We start from the raw sequence: 19951 nt of genomic DNA on the forward strand, positions 1-19951 counted from the left end.
TTTAGGGAAATGAAAAGGATAATTTGAATAAAATCAGTAATTAGCGCATCTTCCCTGAAGATGGATAAACATGAATGAATGCATCCTACTTTTCCAGCATCTCCCAGTTTTTGCCACATATGCTATACAAATAAACTTGATAGATTGAAACCATAAAAAAATGCCAACATGCAAATGGCATCTTTAAATTACTGAGCGAATGCCCAAAGTATGCCCCTAGATGTTTCTGTAGGTGGTTGATAAATCAATCTTCTCTCAACATTGATCGCTCACAGTCACAACGGAAAACCTGAGAATCCAGAAAAGCTAAAAATGCACCGATGACATCAAGTTTGATATTTCCACCAGTGCTTCCTTGAAACGCAGCACACTTGATATTCTTTTGCATTAGAGGAAGAGAAACTGAACTAAATATATAAAAATCTGGTTCAACTTAAAAAGGAGACGGGTGTTATGATAATTACTTTATCAGAGTTGAGACTGTCAGATGCAATGAAGATTAGCTGAAACCTTTCAGAAAAACTGAATGCATTCCTTTCATAACACCTTTCCAACACAGAGACATATTTCTTTTTGGAAGTGTTAAAAGCACACATATTGACGTTTGGCCATGCAGAGAAGTCTAATATGTAACATAAAATGTCAACATATTTAAAAAGATTGCCTTGAAGACGAGTGTACCAGACGGCCTTGCAGTGGTTTAGTGAACCACGCTAACAATGAGAAGTAACACCAGATAAAGCTGTGCCCCGACATCTTTGAGGAAAAAACAATATGTAGAAATACAAATTTACTGGGCAGCATACAAATTGATTCAACAGCTGACTCCCAGTCGTGCTGTATTATTTAAATTTATTCTACTTTAAAGAACTGATTTCCTCCTCATCACTCACTAAGGTTACCTTGAGTTGTCTTCTTGGCTGATTTCTGTAAAATCTAAAAATTTGAGAGAGCTGTCCCAATTGTAGATTCACAACATAAAAACTCAGAAATCATCTACTTCCTGGGTTGTACAGCAGCGTAAAGAAATCTGGTTGAAGATTTTCCACTTCAGATAATGTACAAGATATTGGAAAAAAAAAGAATAACAAATTATATTACATAGTTTATATGCTGGATTTAATTTCACCTGAAGCCAGAGGAACGTGTCCTTGAGGTGAACTGGCACTATTCATCAGGAGAAACCATTTGCCTTTTTTTTTTCTTCTTCTTCTTTTTTTTTTTTTTTAATTATGCAGATGCACCAGCTTTCAACATTTGACTATTTCACAGACCCGGTACAATTTGTTTAATGACTACCGCTGTTGGACCTTCATAGTGTCCCCTGGGCGCATGTTGTCACCTGGGTCCCTGCTGAACGCCCTTGGCACTTAATTAATCAATAGATGTGATTGAGTGGCTTCTGTGTGAGACACATAATGAGCTCCTGATTAAAATTGTTGCAGCCGAACTCGTAGACTCCGTCATGGCTCGCGGGTTTTGCTCTCTTGCTAAGCTCCTCGGTGATGTAACCTTTTACAAGCCGGACTGAAAAATAAAAGCAATGACAGCTTTTTAAATATATGCAGATCTTGGCGAAAGTAGGATTGTTATTTTGTTCAGAATATTTTTTATTGGCATGGCTAGACATAGAATGAGACACATTCTTAGCCAAAATGTAGGTAGATCTGTAAGTATTTGGAGCTTTAATAAATAATGTTCAAGAGGCAGTATTATTTGTTTTCCAGCCACATAGTATCATTTTATAACACAATCAGATAACTATGTTACCTTGAGTCGCTACAAAAATTCTGTATAAGTCAAATTTATCTTAAAAGAAATGTAATGCCTTGAAATCGGGCCTCTGTCTCTTTAAGAAACGCCTGCTCTTTCTGATTCTCCACCTTCAGGAAGTCATTACAACATGGCTTCTGTATTTACAGGAGCCATGTTAACACACTATACAATATTGCACTGAGAAGTAGCTCCTTAATGAGCTCAGCAGATGTGTGTAATTCCAACAGGTGTTTGCTAATTGCTGCTGGCTAGTCTGAAGGAGCGGAATGGTTGCCACGGGAGATTTAAGCATTTCTCAAGGATTTCTGCATAAAAGAATCAAAACAACACTCCAGGCATGTTTTTGATGAGGAAATGGTACTAGAACATGGTGTAAACAAACAAACAAACAAAAATTAATTTTACGTAACATTCTCCCTTTAATAAATACAAAATTTATTAAGTACTGTGGTGATCCGGGGTCCAGCTGTCCGCTGAACCAATTCTGTGACTATTTGGCAAAGTACTTTGGATCACTATTCTGTTACAATACCTATTATCAGAGTACAGCAAACCCATACTCCTAATGTCCAGGTATTTCAGAGAGTTTCCTCTTTTAGAACGTTTCCCGGGTCAGAAACCTGGCATATAGTCGGGCTCTAGTAGTTGTTATGGCGACGCCACGTTTTGTCACATTTCTCTAACAGTGAACATTGGAAGCTGTTTTTCCTTGAAAACAAGATAAACATTTGGATCCTCTACCAGCGTAGCGGCTGGGAGAAATAAGCCTTTGAATCATATTTATACTCCTGGAGAAGTTAAAGTCATGGATTATTCATTAAAAGTTGCTAGAATCGTGAATAAAATAGTGGATATGCATATGTTATGGAACACAAAGGTAATATAAAGGTATAAATGTTTACAGATAATGTTCTCTTTTAATTTTTTTATTAATTGTGTTTCTGTCACTTTTATTTGCATTATAACTTGACTGACAGTTGTTTGTCAAAACAGTATGACAACATCAAAAATGTTTTTGATGTTTTTGTTTGGTTTGTTTATTTCTTTTGTGTTGCATTTGGATTTATCTACTCATTCACTTAAAAACTGCTTCAGTTCACATTTACTTAAAGGAAGTGTCGCAGGGTAAACAGGGTAAAAGATGTAAAAGTTCAGCTTGCAAAAACTTAAATAAATACTAGTTTAATATTTAGTGGTCTAGCTACAAGGGCAGGTATATATTTTTCTTTCCTCCTCCACTGTGTTAAGTACTTTACCAAGACGGTCATACACTTTTTCAATTCAAATCCTAATATTTCCTCAATTAATATTTATTGATTTACCATTCCTACAGTGGTTTGTCTTTAAGCCATTACCACCTAACATCCTTCAATTCACATATAAGCAATTTTAAAAGACCAAAGACATATTTTGGAGATATTTCTGGTCTGAAACGTAGCTCCCAGGACCCCCCACAGTGTTCTGCCTAATTCTTTCTATTGCCTTCCAGCTAATTGTCTGGTAACAGTGGAGCTGCTGTGGAGGCTCACATTCTAACGGTGATGGTAATTGCTGTGTAGTGTATGAATAACTAATCTCAGCTCATGCAAAAAAAAAAAAAAAAAAAAAGAAAGAAACAGTATCAATTAAATACATTTGTAAATTACACAGAGCTTCAAAATGTTTCGGTTTTGGCTTGACTTCAGCGTCGTCGAGTAACCAACTGGTAATTAATGTAAGCGTAAACATGTTGTATTTTACATTAATTAGCACTTGGGTTGCTCATTTGTAAACAGAAGAAAGTTATTAACACTGTAGTAGTAGGTGGGGGTGGTAATTTTGGGAGAGGGCCGTAGATACTTTTTCAAATTAAATTTGTTCCACCGCTTTAGTTTTGTAATAGTTTGTGTTCTTTATGTGTATAAACTTGTAAAGGCAGGTGTCGTGTTTTCAGCATGTACACATACAATAGTAATGTTTGAAAGTAACACTCTCAAAGGTAATACCTGTTCTTATTTAAATGGAGTTTGTGTGCTATACTGTTGATTTAACTCAGGCAATGTGAATAATTATCATGGTCTGAGTTTGTCTTTGGTCATTTTCATTAATTTAGTCCTTCTGTGTTGTTCATCCTTCACCGTCATTGTTCAGACCTGTTTTCTGTTGCTTGATTACCTCCAAGTGTATATTTAAGTTCATCTGTGCATCCTATGTTGGTTAGTTCCTCTGTTGTGATGGTATACCACTTAGATTGTGTTTCATTTTTTTTAAACCAGCACTAGAGCTGAATAAAGTAAAAAGCCTCCTGGTTTCTTCCCTCTAAGAAAGAAAGTGTGCAGCAATACTTGTTGGCAATATAATCACCATAAAACAGTCATAGATGGTGTTAAGTATGCAGGTGACATGTTGTTTGTCTGTTGGTTCATGTTTTGGCCTTCCAGAGTTCAGGCAGGTTGTCAATACTAATTTTATGTTCATTTGACACGCAGATGTTTGCGTGTTATTATGAAGACCTCAGATTGTACGAAGTCTGCAGAAGTAGTTCAAGCCTGGTTGTAACTCAGTCAGAAGACCTCCATGACGTTGCTCCGCCCTCTCTGCTTACAGAGTGAACGGACAGCTGTGTGTCACCTTGAAACGTTGTGTTTTGTGCTGATTTTTTTCAGAATCAGTGAGAGTAGTGTTTGGAGAAAATGACATCTGCAAGACCAGTTTCCAAGAAAGACCCAATAATTTGGATAGGCGTCTTGTAACCGTAACTTTTTCTGTCCGCTGTTTCGCATGCGACCTATCTAAAGCAAGTTCGTTTGACACGGATATACGTCCAAACATTGAGGGTACCTCAGGTGACCCATGGCCGTCTACATTTGAGGCGCCATGTTTCTCTGCGGACACTGAACATAGGCAGAAACAGGGAAACCTTATTTATATGACAGACAGTATCCGCATGCCTGTTTCACCAGACATGAAGCATGACATTTTGAAGAAGCTTGCAGAGGAGATTGTATAAATACATGTCTGATCCTCAAAATGAACACTTCTCAAATGTTGCTGAGGCACTGATGGGAAAGCACCCTCGCCTTAAATAGAGCCAGGATCCACCAGGGCTTGCAATGGATGGAGGAATAGCTTAAAATTCAAAATGGGTCATCTTTGAGCCAAACTCCACAGATGTGGAATCGTAGATCTGTCAGTCAACAGCATAGGAAAAACGATGGATTCGAAAAGGACAAATTTAGCAGTCTTAGCCAGAAAGTAAATAATTAACAATGTGATTGAGGTTTTTTGGAAGATGGTTTTGCTTCTATTTAATCAAAACCAATTGTTTAAGCAATTGGTTTTGGTTAAAGATTGTTTGTAAACCAATGATGTAGTTTCTATAAGGACGCCTGTCCTGCGGTGCCTCTCAGTCTTCCTCTCTGTGTCTCTTTTCTATGTATCGTAATTTGATTTGTTAAAGATTTTGGACTAGGAAATCAATATTTTCACCTCATTTTGTATTTTATTTTACTTTCAGCCTGTAAGTTTACTGATGTTTCTTTCTGGTGTTACTGTTTCTGAGCCGTGTTGAAGGGTAAAAATGTAGTTAGTTGTTTTGTATTTATTGTGGCCACATTGGCATTTTGCTAAGAAGTCAAGGATAGTTAAAAAGAAACAAGACTTTTCTGAACTTATCTTTTGGTGTAGTTACTTGATTAATTTAAGCCAATCGTTTTCATAGATTCTGCTAAGCAAACTGCACTGGTCATATAAGTTGGATTAATTTGATGTAGCTAAGTTAAGACAATTTACCTGCTATTCCTAAGTCGAAACAGCTTCACTAAACTAAGTTAGCATTCATCAGCAGCTCGACGGAGAACATGAGACGATTGCGCAGCACAAATAATCAAGCCACCAGAATGCAGTGGGCTAAATAAGTAGGAAGACACAATTCAACATATCCTCAAGACAGATAATTTGCATGAAGGAATTTTAAAATGGTTACAATCACAGTAAAATGTACTTCTGTTAGTTTTCCAACCTAAATATGAAAAAAGCAATTCCTCCAGAGTTTACTGTAGGTCTCTCTGTAGGTCTGCAATTTTGCTGGCACTCTTCATTTTAAGCGATTGATTGATCAGTTCCCCATCGCATGGTTAAAGCCTGAGCTATTGTTTTACTAGCTAATCCCGCTTTAGACTTCTCCACATCTTTGTTTCTCACCACCAAGGTTTTTTTCTTTGTGATGCTTTTTGTTCACTTTTGTCCTGTAACAAACCTCAGTCCCCAGAACAGATGCATATAAGTTGAAATAAGCACTATTTAACAATAAGGTAATTTCTTGAAGACTATATCTGCAGGGGATTTTATTTAGCATTATTTGAGGAAAAAAAGCTGCTCAAATTTTTTACTTTCTCATAATTTACATAGACAATTGATATATGACCAACCAAGAAACACTGTTGCAAAGCGCCGTCCGTTGTTGTCTTGGCCCTTAGAATAATCCTAACACGTGAATCCAGTGTTGGTTGCTGAACGTCTCATTAGGCACCTGTTTGGAAAAAAACAAATGCTGGTTGAATTCGGTATCAGATGGGTAGAAGCTCCTGTGAAGAAAAATGAATTACCTCATCATGAATACATAATGAAAGCTGAGGGGGCTTGACAGGGGTTTTAGAACCGCTGTCTTTGTAATTAGGCCAACTCCAAGCTAAGCTGAGATACACAGCAGGGCACATTCGCTCTCATAATGGTCTTCATATTTATTTTCTTCTCTCCTTTTATAAAATACAGCTTTGATACCAGGTACACAAGTTTGAATCCATAAACATGATATGTGGGTTTCAAATGGAAACGTGTAAATTGAAGAAGTGAAACAAACTGATGGTTAATTATGACTTTTGTTGGGCTCTGTGTGTGCAAACAAATGTGTGTGTGTGTGTGTGCGTGTGTGTGTGTGTGTGTTGCTGTGAACCAAAGGACATACGGTGAACTGAGTTGTGTGACTAGAGGAAAAATGGAAAGTTCACTAAAGCATGATAAAACTGTTAGAGTTTTCAAATGTGGGGTAAAGCCAGCTCTAAAAAGAATCAATACTTTTGAGAAATATATTGGATCTATAGGTGCAGTAGAAAATCTGGATCTTCTTAAATATTACTTTAAATATCTGAGTAGAATAGAGCAGTGGTCCCCAACCTTTTTATCACCGCAGACCGGTCAAGACTTGGCTATTTTACTGGTCCACAAACTATCACTACTATTCTAAATTCATGTATGGTATGTTGGGGAGTTTTACTGGATTTCCTTCTGGAATCGGGATGTTTATGAGTGGACTTGGTTCGTGTGTGGTGTGTTGCTCCTGCCGTGTGGCTGGACACAGGAACCGATCAAACCTGTTGTACTTTTATCGGCTCCTCTGTGGTCACAGAGGCCAACAATCCTTAAATCGTGCCGTATGAACCACAAGCTCCACTCCTCTCATCTCGTCTCGACCGCTGCCCTAACGCTCTCTGACTCTGGTCGCTATGGTAACGTTTACCATATCCAATCCTTCAAAATAAGATACAGATGCACCACAAAAACGAACATTTTACTTTTGTGAAAATTTTAACTCATGATAACGACTAAAGTAAGTCTTGAGGTTACAATTACAGCGAGGAATAAAAAAGTCACATTGAAAGTCATACATTACAGCACAGGTGTCAAACTCCAGTCCTGGAGGGCCGCTGTCCTGCAGTTTTTAGATGTGCCACAGGTACAAAACACTGGAATGAAACGCCTTAATTACCTCCTCCTTGTGTAGATCAGTTCTCCAGAGCCTTAATGACCTAATTATTTTATTTAGGTGTGCTGCAGCAGAGGCACATCTAAATGTTGCAGGACAGCGGCCCTCCAGGACTGGAGTTTGACACCCCTGCATTAGAGCAAACATTTTAAAACTTCCTTACAAACATTTATAACTTAGCACCACAAAATATGCGATTTTGAGTAGAAAAAAAACTCAAAAACAATCGTAAAATCCTGGAGGAGAAGCCATTTATTACTGTTTTAACAGCTTAACGGGTTTTATCAATACATTCTGGCACAACCAGGCCTTTAAGGATGTTCAGATTTTTGATACGGCCCAAAATAAAACAGTGTTTGACACCCCTGCATAGAGAACGTTTAAATTCAATATTAAAGTTACACTTACACACATCAACTGTACCACTCCTCCCATGTGTGTCATGGCTGGTCTGTGTACAGTACGGAGTCATTACAGAAGCAATGAATGTGTCGTGTAAACAGACTGGTAATTACAAGTGATTCCCAAAAGTTCCCTTTGTCTTTCTTTTCAGCATCAGTGCATTATTTCCTAATTATCTCGCGATGCACTTTGTGGAGTGTTTGGACAGCCGTTCGTCTTCAGGCAGCAACACTGGAGTCGGTGTTATAGTTGTGTGCATGTGTGTGTGCATGTGTGTGCGTGTGTGTGTGTGTGTGTGTGTGTGTGTGTGTGTGATCCTGCAGGTCAGGCCTCGCTGGTGGTCAGGCAATGACTGAGCCCTTTTATGTGATGAGTCATCATCACTCTCTGGCTCCGCTGTAGCGCTGCTACACAAGCTCAAAACCTCACTGCGAGTTACACTTGACCACTAGCAATTAAGGGGAATTAGTGAGCTTTAGACATGCTCACTAGACACGCTCCTGCACCTCACACCCCACATGTAGCATCGAAATGTGTGAAGTAATTAAGCCTGGAAGGTCCGTCTACGCCACTTCTGCCAGAACCTACTTCTCTGTCAGATAACACCTTGGCTTTACAAAGACCTAACTCTGCTGAGCAGAATCCTAACACCAGGGACAAATCTACAAGTGTTTGCATCCAACGTCGCTTGATCAGTGTAACCTTTAGGACCGATAGCCTGTGAAATTCTAAATCAGCGGATAAGCCCGACTTTCATGTTGTTTTCTGGCAGACGTCCACGTTAAAATGACCCCCACAGATGGCAAAGGCAAAGAGTCTTTCTGTCTCTGAACTTCGCAGGTCGTTCGAGGCACGCGAAAGCAACGTCTCTCGCATTGTGGCATCAACGCTAAGGTTGGACGACCGTTTTAATTTTCCAGAAGGGTCACGAGAGTTTGTGTGATGAAATATTGAAGTGGAAAGGGTAACCTCAAAAGAATTGTCCTGTCCCAAGCTGAGGATCACCTTTGAAAATGCTAAATGCTGGTTTACACTGAAAAAAAAAGATAGTTGAATCAACTTAATTGCATTGCTTCAATTGATAACAAATAATTGGGGAAAATCTGGGTTAACTTGACAAATTTAAGTCAGTCTTATTGAAATCTTTTAGTTTACTTAAAATATAGAAGCAAACTGAGCCCTTTTTGTGTTTCAGGGGGTTTTTGTTTGAGAGTAGATAGACTGGAAAGCGTGTTACGAAAGAGAGGGAAGACATGAGTCAAAGGTCATCAGGCCAGGAATAGAACCTGCTACAGCCGCTTCGAGGACTCGAAGGTCTCCTTATGTGAGTTGTGCTAAACCCCTGCGCCACCACAGCACCATGGTTGGTACAGTATCTGTCCCTGTTGCTTCACCACATCAGGCATCGGATACAAACGCAGCATTGAACTCAGTTGCTTCGAGGGAAGTCAAAGTAAGAAGTTCCTTTAAGTTAAAATGTGTAGCTTTTAAAATTAATTTAACACAAACAAGTAAGTTGTCAAACCCAAACGAATTAAGTGAGATTAGTGTTAACAAGTCCATAACATGAATTACAGCCCATGTACACTTCTGAGAGTCTACCAGTAAGATCTAATAAAATAATCTGTTGTTGTTTTTACTGTTGAATATTCGAAAAATGATTGAGACATCTGATGTCTAAAAAAGCTGTGCATTCTGGGCTGTACTTTGAGACGTCTGCAGTAACAGTGGCAGCAGCCCAGCAGACGGACCGCAGCCACAGTGGCAGATGCATTAAGCTCTTCGGATACCATTTTTTTTAACCACCACCGTTACAAGGAAAAACACAACAAATTGCTCCTGTCCGTTCCCAAAGCCTTACGTATTGTTCGTTTGGGATCATAACTTGTCCTTTCATGTTATCAGATTCTTTTTTTTTTTTTCTTCCTCCTCTTACATGCACATAAATTATTCCGTTTACATAGGAGGATTAGTGGGGATTATCTCGTTCAACTTCGATGTATTCTTGTTTCTCAGTGACTGAAGGAGTTTAGCTTCTTTTAACACAATGTGTGTTGCAGCTGACATGCATTCGTTATGCTCCTGTGGTCCATTTGTGAAACAGTAGCAAGCAGTGCAGAGTAGGTACAATGAGATTGTGCAACTAACCAATTCCACCTCTTTTTTTTGAGAAATTGAGTTATCTCGCTCTGATCGATAGGCCACCGGTGTTTCATGTCGAGGTCTTTGGCAGGTCCTGCTGCAGAGTCAACGTGAATAATGTTGGCACAGAAATGGTCTTCAGTGCTGCTCTTAGAAACAGAAAAGCAAAGTCTTTATTTGAACAGGTAGTTCTTATTGTACCGTTACCATGTCGATGCTTCTTTCTACACCACAGAGTGCAACTTGTTGTAAGAATAAAACATGGAGATTTCACAACGCTTCATTTACAAAAGATTTAAATCGGAAGAACCAATATAGGATGAGTGTTGCTATTTATGTTAGGTTCCATGTTTTTCTGTGTATTTATTTCTAGTTTCCTGTGTCCCTGAGTCTCTGTGTTGTCCTGTCTATCCCCTTGATTAGTTCCCAGGTGTGTCTCGTCCCCTGATTACCTCATGATTGCATTCCTCGTTGATTGTTGCGTCCCTGAGTCTGCCTGTTTTGTTTGCCGCTGCTAATTCTGTTGCTACCGGTGTGAGCCCTGGCTTCCGCTCAGCCGTGCCGCCAGAATTTTGTAGATTTATTTTGAAGCTGAAATTATTTATTAAATTTGCCTTTTCCTCCACTCACCTGGGTCTACGGCGTCTACCTCACCTCACACCACACATTTCATGACAGAAGGACCCGACCACAGACAAGGTGAGGTAGCGCACCATCATGGACCCAGAAGGCTTGGAGGATCTTACTTTAACTATTAAGGACTATGTGGATGCGATGGCTAAACCTTACGCCGCCTGCAGACGGCTCGGGTTTGCCATTCGCATGGTTCTGGCGCTGGAATATTGGATTCCGCGTCTTCCGCACCTGGGGTTGGTGGAGTTATGGCAGGAGGCAGAGTGGGAACGCCGGACTGCTCTGGCCATCATGGACGGACACCCTCTGCCTCGTAAGTCGGACATTACATTCTTCCGCTCCACCAACCCAGCTCCTGTATCTCCGGAACCGGCACGTCCAGCCGGCGCTTCCGAGGCCGGCGTTCAGCCGGCGCTTCGAGCAGCGTTCAGGCGGCGCTTCCGAGCAGCGTTCAGGCGCTTCGAGGCGGCGTTCCAGCAGCGCGTCCGAGCGGCGTTCCAGCAGCGTCGAGCGGCGTTCCAGCAGCGCGTCCGAGGCGGCGTTCCAGCAGCGCGTCGAGGCGGCGTTCCAGCAGCGCTTCCGAGCGGCGTTCCAGCAGCGCTTCGAGGCGGCGTTCCAGCAGCGCGTCAGGCGGCGTTCCAGCCAGCGCGTCCGAGCAGCGTTCCAGCAGCGCGTCCGAGCGGCGTTCCAGCAGCGCGTCCGAGCGGCGTTCCAGCAGCGCGTCGAGGCGGCGTTCCAGCAGCGCGTCCGAGGCGGCGTTCCAGCAGCGTCCGAGGCGGCGTTCCAGCAGCGCGTCCGAGGCGGCGTTCCAGCCAGCGCGTCCGAGGCGGCGTTCCAGCCGGCGCCCGAACATTCATCATCGAGCCTCTAATCACCACGCCAGAACGCTCCAGCTACAGTACCCATGGTGATGGGTTTTCAAGCCGCCTGTCTCCAGGGCGACAGGTGGCGCGGTGTGACTTTAGTCCCTCTAGCCAGTCCCCGAGCCTCTAGCCAGTCCCCGAGCCTCCTAGCCAGTCCCCGAGCCTCCTAGCCAGTCCCCGAGCCTCCTAGCCAGTCCCGAGCCTCCTAGCCAGTCCCCGAGCCTCCTAGCCAGTCCCGAGCCTCCACTCCGCCTTCAGCGCGCTGAGCAGCCCCGGACCTGCCCGTGGCCTCCGCCTTCAGCGCCGCGGACGGCCCCCGGACCTGCCCCGTGGGCTCCGCCTTCAGCGCCGCGGACGGCCCCCGTGGGCTCCGCCTTCAGCGCCGCGGACGGCCCCCGGACCTCCGCCTTCAGCGCCGCGGACGGCCCCCGGACCTCCGCCTTCAGCGCCGCGGACGGCCCCCGGACCTCCGCCTTCAGCGCGCGGGCAGCCCCGGACCTCCGCCTTCAGCGCGAGGCAGCCCCAGACCTGCCCGTGGGCTCCGCCTTCAGCGCCGCGGACGGCCCCCGGACCTCCGCCTTCAGCGCCGCGGACGGCCCCCGGACCTGCCCCGTGGGCTCCGCCTTCAGCGCCGCGGACGGCCCCCGGACCTCCGCCTTCAGCGCCGCGGACGGCCCCCGGACCTCCGCCTTCAGCGCCGCGGACGGCCCCCGGACCTCCGCCTTCAGCGCCGCGGACGGCCCCCGGACCTCCGCCTTCAGCGCCGCGGACGGCCCCCGGACCTCCGCCTTCAGCGCCGCGGACGGCCCCCGGACCTCCGCCTTCAGCGCCGCGGACGGCCCCCGGACCTCCGCCTTCAGCGCCGCGGACGGCCCCCGGACCTCCGCCTTCAGCGCCGCGGACGGCCCCCGGACCTCCGCCTTCAGCGCCGCGGACGGCCCCCGGACCTGCCCCGTGGGCTCCGCCTTCAGCACCGCGGACGGCCCCCGGACCTGCCCCGTGGGCTCCGCCTTTTTTTTTTGCCTCCGCCCACCCTGTGGGTAGTTTTTCGTTGTTTGGACTCTGGCCCTCCTTCCAGCGCCCCTCCGCCCACCCTTGTTGTGTTTGAGTTTTGGACTGTTTTTGGGCGTCTTGGAGCCGCCCTTTGAGGGGGGGGTACTGTTAGGTTCCATGTTTTTCTGTGTATTTATTTCTAGTTTCCTGTGTCCCTGAGTCTCTGTGTTGTCCTGTCTATCCCCTTGATTAGTTCCCAGGTGTGTCTCGTCCCCTGATTACCTCATGTGTATTTAGAGTCACCTGTGTCTGTCTGTGTTGTCGGGTCCTCGTTGATTGTTGCGTCCCTGAGTCTGCCTGTTTTGTTTGCCGCTGCTAATTCTGTTGCTACCGGTGTGAGCCCTGGCTTCCGCTCAGCCGTGCCGCCAGAATTTTGTAGATTTATTTTGAAGCTGAAATTATTTATTAAATTTGCCTTTTCCTCCACTCACCTGGGTCTACGGCGTCTACCTCACCTCACACCACACATTTCATGACAATTTATGGGAAACTGGACAGAAAGTGTGTCGTTTTGGAAATCTTGCCATTGCGATTTTAGAACCAACATTATGATATGAGTACGTTCTTAATTTCCCACCATTTTGATAGCTTTATTCATTAAAATATTGCTACATTTGGTGAAATTATTATTATGTTATAACAGTGTAAAATGAGATGGATAATTTGTGGGGAAAAAAAAAAAAGATCAAGCGCCTCTGTCTTATCCCAGTTTTCCCAAAAATACAAAAATACAAATGAGAGTCAAAAATAATGGCTGATTGTTTGTCAGAAACAACCAATCGGAGCCAGGAGGAGGGTCTTAGCGCTGTCAATCACACTCAGTCATGCTGAATGCTAAGGCTAGTTAACATATCCATCGATGATAGCAGACTGGAATGTTATTTCTCCACCATTAGCACATTTGGCAGCACTTACATGAGATTGATTGACAGCACTAAAACCCTCCTCCTGGCTCTTATTGGTTGTTTTTGACCAGTGGCGAACTATTTCTTCAGACGACAGAAGCATTACTGGGAGGACATGGAGCAGCTTGATTTTTTTTTTCTTTCACAGATTATTTGTCTCATGACATGGTGACAGTTTCAACAAATATGAAAAAAGAGCCTTTATAAAAGTGACTTACCTCAGCTTTAATGAGTTAGTGCCGGAAACAGAATCAACTTACATGTTCAAATGTTATATTTGGGGGAATTTAGTTGCCGAAATATAGCAACTTTTTAGTTGACTAGACTATGACTTGACATTTGAAGCAACATGCTTCAAATTCAAACCTGACTGAAGCAATTTGTAAACTTCTGACCGGCACTCTGTCCCTTCAACTACACCTTTTCTGTTTTAGTTTCTTTCAAGATAGGAAAATTTCTTTCTTTCTTTCTTTCTTTTTTTTTTCAACATCATGAGTAAATAGGACAGATCCAAACATGACTGACAGGTGGTGAGGTTAGGGTGAGGCCATATCACAGCACATCTAATTACCCTTTCAAATTCCTAGCATTAATATTTGATTACCATTAAAACAGGGCTGGCAACGTTGGCACCGATGAATGAAAGGTGGGATTTTTTTCCCCACAGCCTGGCATCATCACGCTGTCGTGTCGCCATGTCACCGGCAGCAGAAATCAGAAAGGCAGACGATTGTAATGACAATGTTTTATGCAAATGAATACAGATTTTTTTTATTTATTTTTTTTTAGCAGCCTTGAGTATCACATTTGCAAACGGCGTTCTTCGCGCGGGAGTGTTTGTAGGTTTCACTGTCGGTGTTTTTATTCATGGATTGGTTTTATGTGCATGTCAAGCAACAAACATGAGAAGACTGGCTTCTTTAAAAACAGATTTTTTCTTTTCTTCTCTCTACCCAAGCTTCATAACATAACCTCCTTCCTGCTGGGAGCCACAAAACCTCTGAGATTTGATTTCCATGTGGAGGGGAGAAAGGAGGGATGCAGAAAAGTAAACCAAGTCTTTGGATTTCAGTCAAAGATGAAGAAAGTTCTAAAATTGCTTATAAAAATCTGTCCCTGAGCCTTTTGACCCCCAGCTTAGGTCTTTTGAGCATTTCAGATGGTCATTCGGCTGTCAGAGCGAATCAATTTGCAGTTACTCGGCTACCAGACGAACATTTAAGCCCTTTCTAATAAAACTACAATCCCGACTACATCTACCATCACATTGTCAAATTGGATCTGATTCGTGTTGTTTTATAGTCGTCTCATGGCGGCAGAATAACCCATTCTTGCGTCTCTAGCATTTGCGTTCAGCCTCCTGTGTGTCCCATGGTGTCTTCCACAAAACAGGTATTCAGGATTAAAAAAAATAAATTAAAACAGGTGGTTCAGCTTGTCAGCCATGAAGAGTTGAGCCCTTCAAGTCATGACCAGGCCATTTCCTTCTTGAAGAGGCAACCACTTGTTCTCCAAACCTTGTATTTCAAAGATCCTCTAGGTAGGCATTCCTCGGCAACGGCTGCTTTTGTGTCCATAAACCTTGAAAATACAGTTTCTTAAGTATAGAGAATTCAGATAGAAGTAGCTCAGAGAGAGAGAAATGTGTTCACTTTTTGGAGTGTCGTGGAAAAAAAAAAATACTATTTCCAAGAAGTGTTCAGGTGAAATCACTCAATCAGGTTTATTCATATATTGTTCACTTGTAGGACAATCAATGATGAAGCAGGTCTGGATGAAAAGCTCTGCCAGGCAGAGACAACACAAGAGTTTTATACCAATGAAATAAAACCAGACAGTCTGGTTCTGATGCAGCTGCAGAAAACAACTTCCACCCTTCATGAAACCCAAATAGTTCTTTTGGTGAGAGTTCACAAACATTTCATATGACATGACTAGCAAATGTGACCGGATTGTAATTTTTCCATCACAACACAAACGTAAGATTGTATTATGTTCAATAGAGAGAGAGACCAAATCTACGTCGCTATGGAAACTATTTATTGGGCACAAGGTGTGGCAGACCTTGGCATTTTTTAAGTGTCACTGGATGACAATCACCTTAAAGTGTATCAACCCTCCTCCGAAAGATCAACGCCCTTCCTTGGAAATTTAGAAAAATTCCAGAAAAGTGGGCGGAGCCAAGAGTCACGGCCGAGTGGGGGTGCGATCGGGATGAAAGAAGCACTGTTTTCAATGTATCCATTCTTTTGTTATAGGTACCAATTACCCAGACTCTTACAGTGACTTTATTTCAAAACAACAACTAGTGATAAATACAGAGTTGCTATCTTGTTGGAGACTTCTGTGGCTCGAAAGCAGGCAGTCTGTCAGTCCATTAGCCGCCGTTAGCTTCTCCCACTTCCCCAGCACTGCAGCCGGTCAATTTGTTCAACACCATACCTTCAGCAATAATCTGCTTTTATAGTTTTTATACCAGAACTGACAAAGTTGTACCAAGCCGTACCAATAGGAAAATTCAACTGCACAAGAACCTTTTGACCAGAGAGGCCAGCAGTGAGACGGCTGTAGGACAAATAATGTTGGACTTAACAAAATTGCATAAAAATGTCAAAATTCACACAGAAACATAAAGATAGAATCCTAGGAAACCTACTTAGACAGTTTAAAAGCTAAATAAATATTGGAGTTGTGGGTCAGTTTCTCTTTATGTACAGCTTTAAAGAGCAACTACCTTTATTTTCTATTAGTCGCAAGTGAGTTGCTTTGAATTTCTTGCCTTAGGCTTTAGCTTAAGTAAGCATAAATGCACTAATGGAATGAGAAACTTACTGTGCACAAACTGGTAAAAGAAAAGAAGAAATATATACGAATCGCCACAGCGGTCGGCTCAAGCCACTGAAAGTCATCACTATGACGCGCACAGTTCCACAAACTGCACAAAATCAGTGGTTCAGTCAGATATCAAAATACAGGCATATGTGGGTATGTGCAGATACAGATATTGACGTTCTTCCCTTTTATTGCTTGGCGAAGGTGCGAGGAAGTTCTCTTCAATAAAACTGCCACCTGGCCAACTCAAGCAGAGTGCAATAGATCTCGCTTGTTGCTATGGCTACAGCCGGGACGGATCCTTGCTAGGGGTTCACTGGGCTCGTTGGGAGGCAGACAGACCGGCGGCCTGAACTCTAATTTTCCTCAGTGCGTCGGTTGGGCCTGAATGCGAAAATAACACCGACCCTCGTGTTCCATATGGAGGAGTCCTGGAGGACCAGCTGCTCGGGGGCTTTTAAGGCCGCAATCTTTACTTCACTCCCTCAGTGAGCCATTTAAAAAAAAAATTGATATTTCTGATGCAGCACAGGTCGTGTGGAAGCAGTCAGCAGAGAGAGGGAAGCCACCTTCATGTGTCCACAGTAATTAGTTGGTATCCACAAACTCGTACCTTGAAGTATGTCTTGTTTTTTATTTTATTTATTTATTTCCTCATTAAGATCTAAATATAATCAGGTCCTTACTAAAGTCTCACGGTCGCCGTCTCCGGTGTTGTTACCGAGCTGTGCCTTGTTAGAACTGGAAAACAATTTTGTGTGCGCTAAACTCTGGGGCTGAATTAGTTTTGCAACAAGAGGCTGGTAATTTAATTTTGCCGATGCAAATTGGAAAACTTTCAGTGAGTAGAATAATTTAGAAAAAACGAAAACACCTAATCATGGCAAACCAAAAAAAATAAGACTAAACTTTCTATTGTGAGTGATGTTAGTGTTACCTTTCTCTGTCCGGTATATTATAAGCTCTGAACAGTGTGATGCCATTTCAATATGAGACTACATATCCCCACATGGTCATCACTGACTTTAAATTTCCAGAGTTGATTTGACTTTGTTTTGTATTTAACAGCTCTCTCTGAACAGCGAGGTTAAGTGCTGTAATTATGTATTTTGTTTCACTTTCCTTTAGGTTTACAGACATGTTTAGTTAGAGCTAAAGGATTGTGCTTTTGTACTGAGAAATATGCAAGAGGTATGGGTTAATAGCTGGGCCAGGGGACGATATCCATGCAGAGTAGCAGTATGTAACATTTATGAGAAAATATGTTTTTAAAAATATTTATTAAAACTGTCACCATGTCATGATAGAGTGAGATAGGTGAAGTATAATCATGTCCTCCTCAGAGTGAGGAGGAAGATCTTAGGGGGTCAATCATGCTAGCCAGCGCACTGCTACGTATGCTAACAGCTTCCCATTCCAGGAAAATAGTTTATCCGCTGTGATCGATGGCCATGCTAAGTACACTTAGCATTCTTGACAGGTTCTGCAGACAGGGAGCAGCTACAGGCTAGTAAAGAGCAAAGTGGAGGAGAGTGGGCATGATTGACAACACTAAGACCCGCCTCCTGGCTCTGATTGGTTGTTTCTAGTTAGCATTGTGAGAAGGGAGAGGAGCTCAAAATTTCAAGATTCATTCTGTTAGGACATAGAGACAGTTTAACAAACGTGAAAAGAAATGTTTTGTTTTATAAACAAATGTCATGTTTAGGTAAGTAAGAGGAATAATGCCATCACTATCTTCTCACAATGGCTTAGTATTCCTAGCATGCCCATTTGAGTGGCAGTAAATGGGGAAGAATGCGCTATAAAAAGCCAATAAAACAGATTCAGTTGAATCATGGCAGCTCAAAAAGACAACTAGCATTCAGAATCAGACATGGAAATTTCAGTGTGCACCGCTTCTGTCCTTTTAAAGTGCTGTGTAGCAATGCTTTGAATATTAAAACATATACACTACCGATTGAATTAAAATGTTCTGCATTAAAGAAGATGCTGGCTTGTCAGCCTCATGAATAAGACTTTAGCATCTATTCTGCAAGACAAAAGTGATGCACGATATATCGGTACCAACATCGGTATCGGCCGATATTAGTCATTTTTTAACATATCGGTTTCTGTCCAATAGATAAAACAGGGCCCATATTAACAATCTACATTAGTTTTCATGTTGCTATTTGTTTCTGGTTGTTTTTTCCCCAAAGGTGTCAAAACTGTAGCAAAATATAAAACTGGTAGATATTGGTTAGAACAGCAATATTAATATCTGATATTGATATTGACCCATTTAAAAAAAATAAAAAATCAATACATCTGTATTTTCAATGTCTGCCTTTTAAAATATCTGTTCTCAATTTTGTTCACATACTATGGGCTGTTATAAAAACCCAGTAAGGAGACCCAAGATAATTTGTAGCTGTTGATGAATCCGATATCGGGCCTTAAAAATTCTTCTCTAAAGACTCCCTGGAGACGATTATTTTCTGCAATCTTCAAGAAATAATGAAACTTCCTCAGGTGTTCATTATCAAGCTGCAGAAACACAGAGCAGATTAGTTAGAGACTTTACTGTCATATCCACCATTACATGCCCTGTGAAACACTGGGAGGCTGCAGGAGTCTGTGATTGTGTGGGTGTGTTTGGTTTGAGCGTGACAGAACAGTGAGAACAAAGAGACTGTAAGACGGCAGCATATATAAGGAAAATAACATGTGGCATCAGCAGGTGATCTCAGCTTTAAAGAAGCAGACGTACTCTTCTAAGTAGAAATGTGTTGGTTGGATTATTTAATTAATTTATGTTATTTTTTAAAGTACTGCCATGTGTCACATATTTTATGAGTTGTTGTGTATGTGTGCTGACATTTGTGAGGGGAAAGCAGTTGACTGACTTAACCAGAAATCTTAAAGATGACAGAAGTTGAAGCAGAAACGACAACAGGAATATCTGCAGAGATAAACCGAGGTGTCTCCCAGAAATTAAAACAAAAAGAAAATCATCTAATCCAAACTGCGTCCCGGTTACCCTGGGAAGTGGGAACTTGTTTAAAGCAAGGCAGCAGTTGGGATTTCAATAGGAACCCTGCTGAGAAAACATCAGCCCATAAACACTGCTTTTACAAACATCATTTTAAGCTTCATGTTCCATAATAAAACACCACTTTTCATTTGCTGAGTTTATTATTACAGGTGCTACACGTAACATTGGCTTAAGGCAAACTTTAACATGTGTGTCTTGTAAAATAAACTTATTTCCTCCACAGCTGTTGACGTGAGGAGCGGCCATGTTGATACGCAGAGTTACATGTGGTGACCAGGGGGACGCCGGACTTGCTGCCAGTCAGTAAGTTTCCAGACTTGCTTCATTTATGGCGCGTTCCTCGTCTTTGGTAGGAAGACGAAAGAAAAAGAAACTATCATAAAAATGGAGATTATTGAGCTCATTTGAATTTATCATGCAAGTAATTTATTTATTGCTTAAACACAAAAAAAGACATACAGCAGCACAAAGTGGTTCTGTTTGATAATCTATAATATTCTATCAATAACTATTTCCATGATTCACTCCGCTCACTGCAGAAGGCGTCTATATGAGCTGCTGCTGT

At 42.4% G+C, this 19951-nt stretch overlaps 1 long non-coding RNA gene across 1 annotated transcript in view; it reads left to right on the top strand.

The window, feature by feature from the left end:
* The window catches only part of LOC122835951, a 57687-nt gene that overhangs the window by 4131 nt on the left and 33605 nt on the right, over positions 1-19951 (top strand). The window contains exon 2 of the long non-coding RNA XR_006371375.1: positions 19610-19689. This is a non-coding gene — a long non-coding RNA (uncharacterized LOC122835951). The remainder of the gene's footprint in view (positions 1-19609; positions 19690-19951) is intronic.

Source organism: Gambusia affinis, linkage group LG08, assembly GCF_019740435.1.
Source record: "Gambusia affinis linkage group LG08, SWU_Gaff_1.0, whole genome shotgun sequence".
In the NCBI taxonomy this organism is placed as follows: domain Eukaryota; kingdom Metazoa; phylum Chordata; class Actinopteri; order Cyprinodontiformes; family Poeciliidae; genus Gambusia; species Gambusia affinis.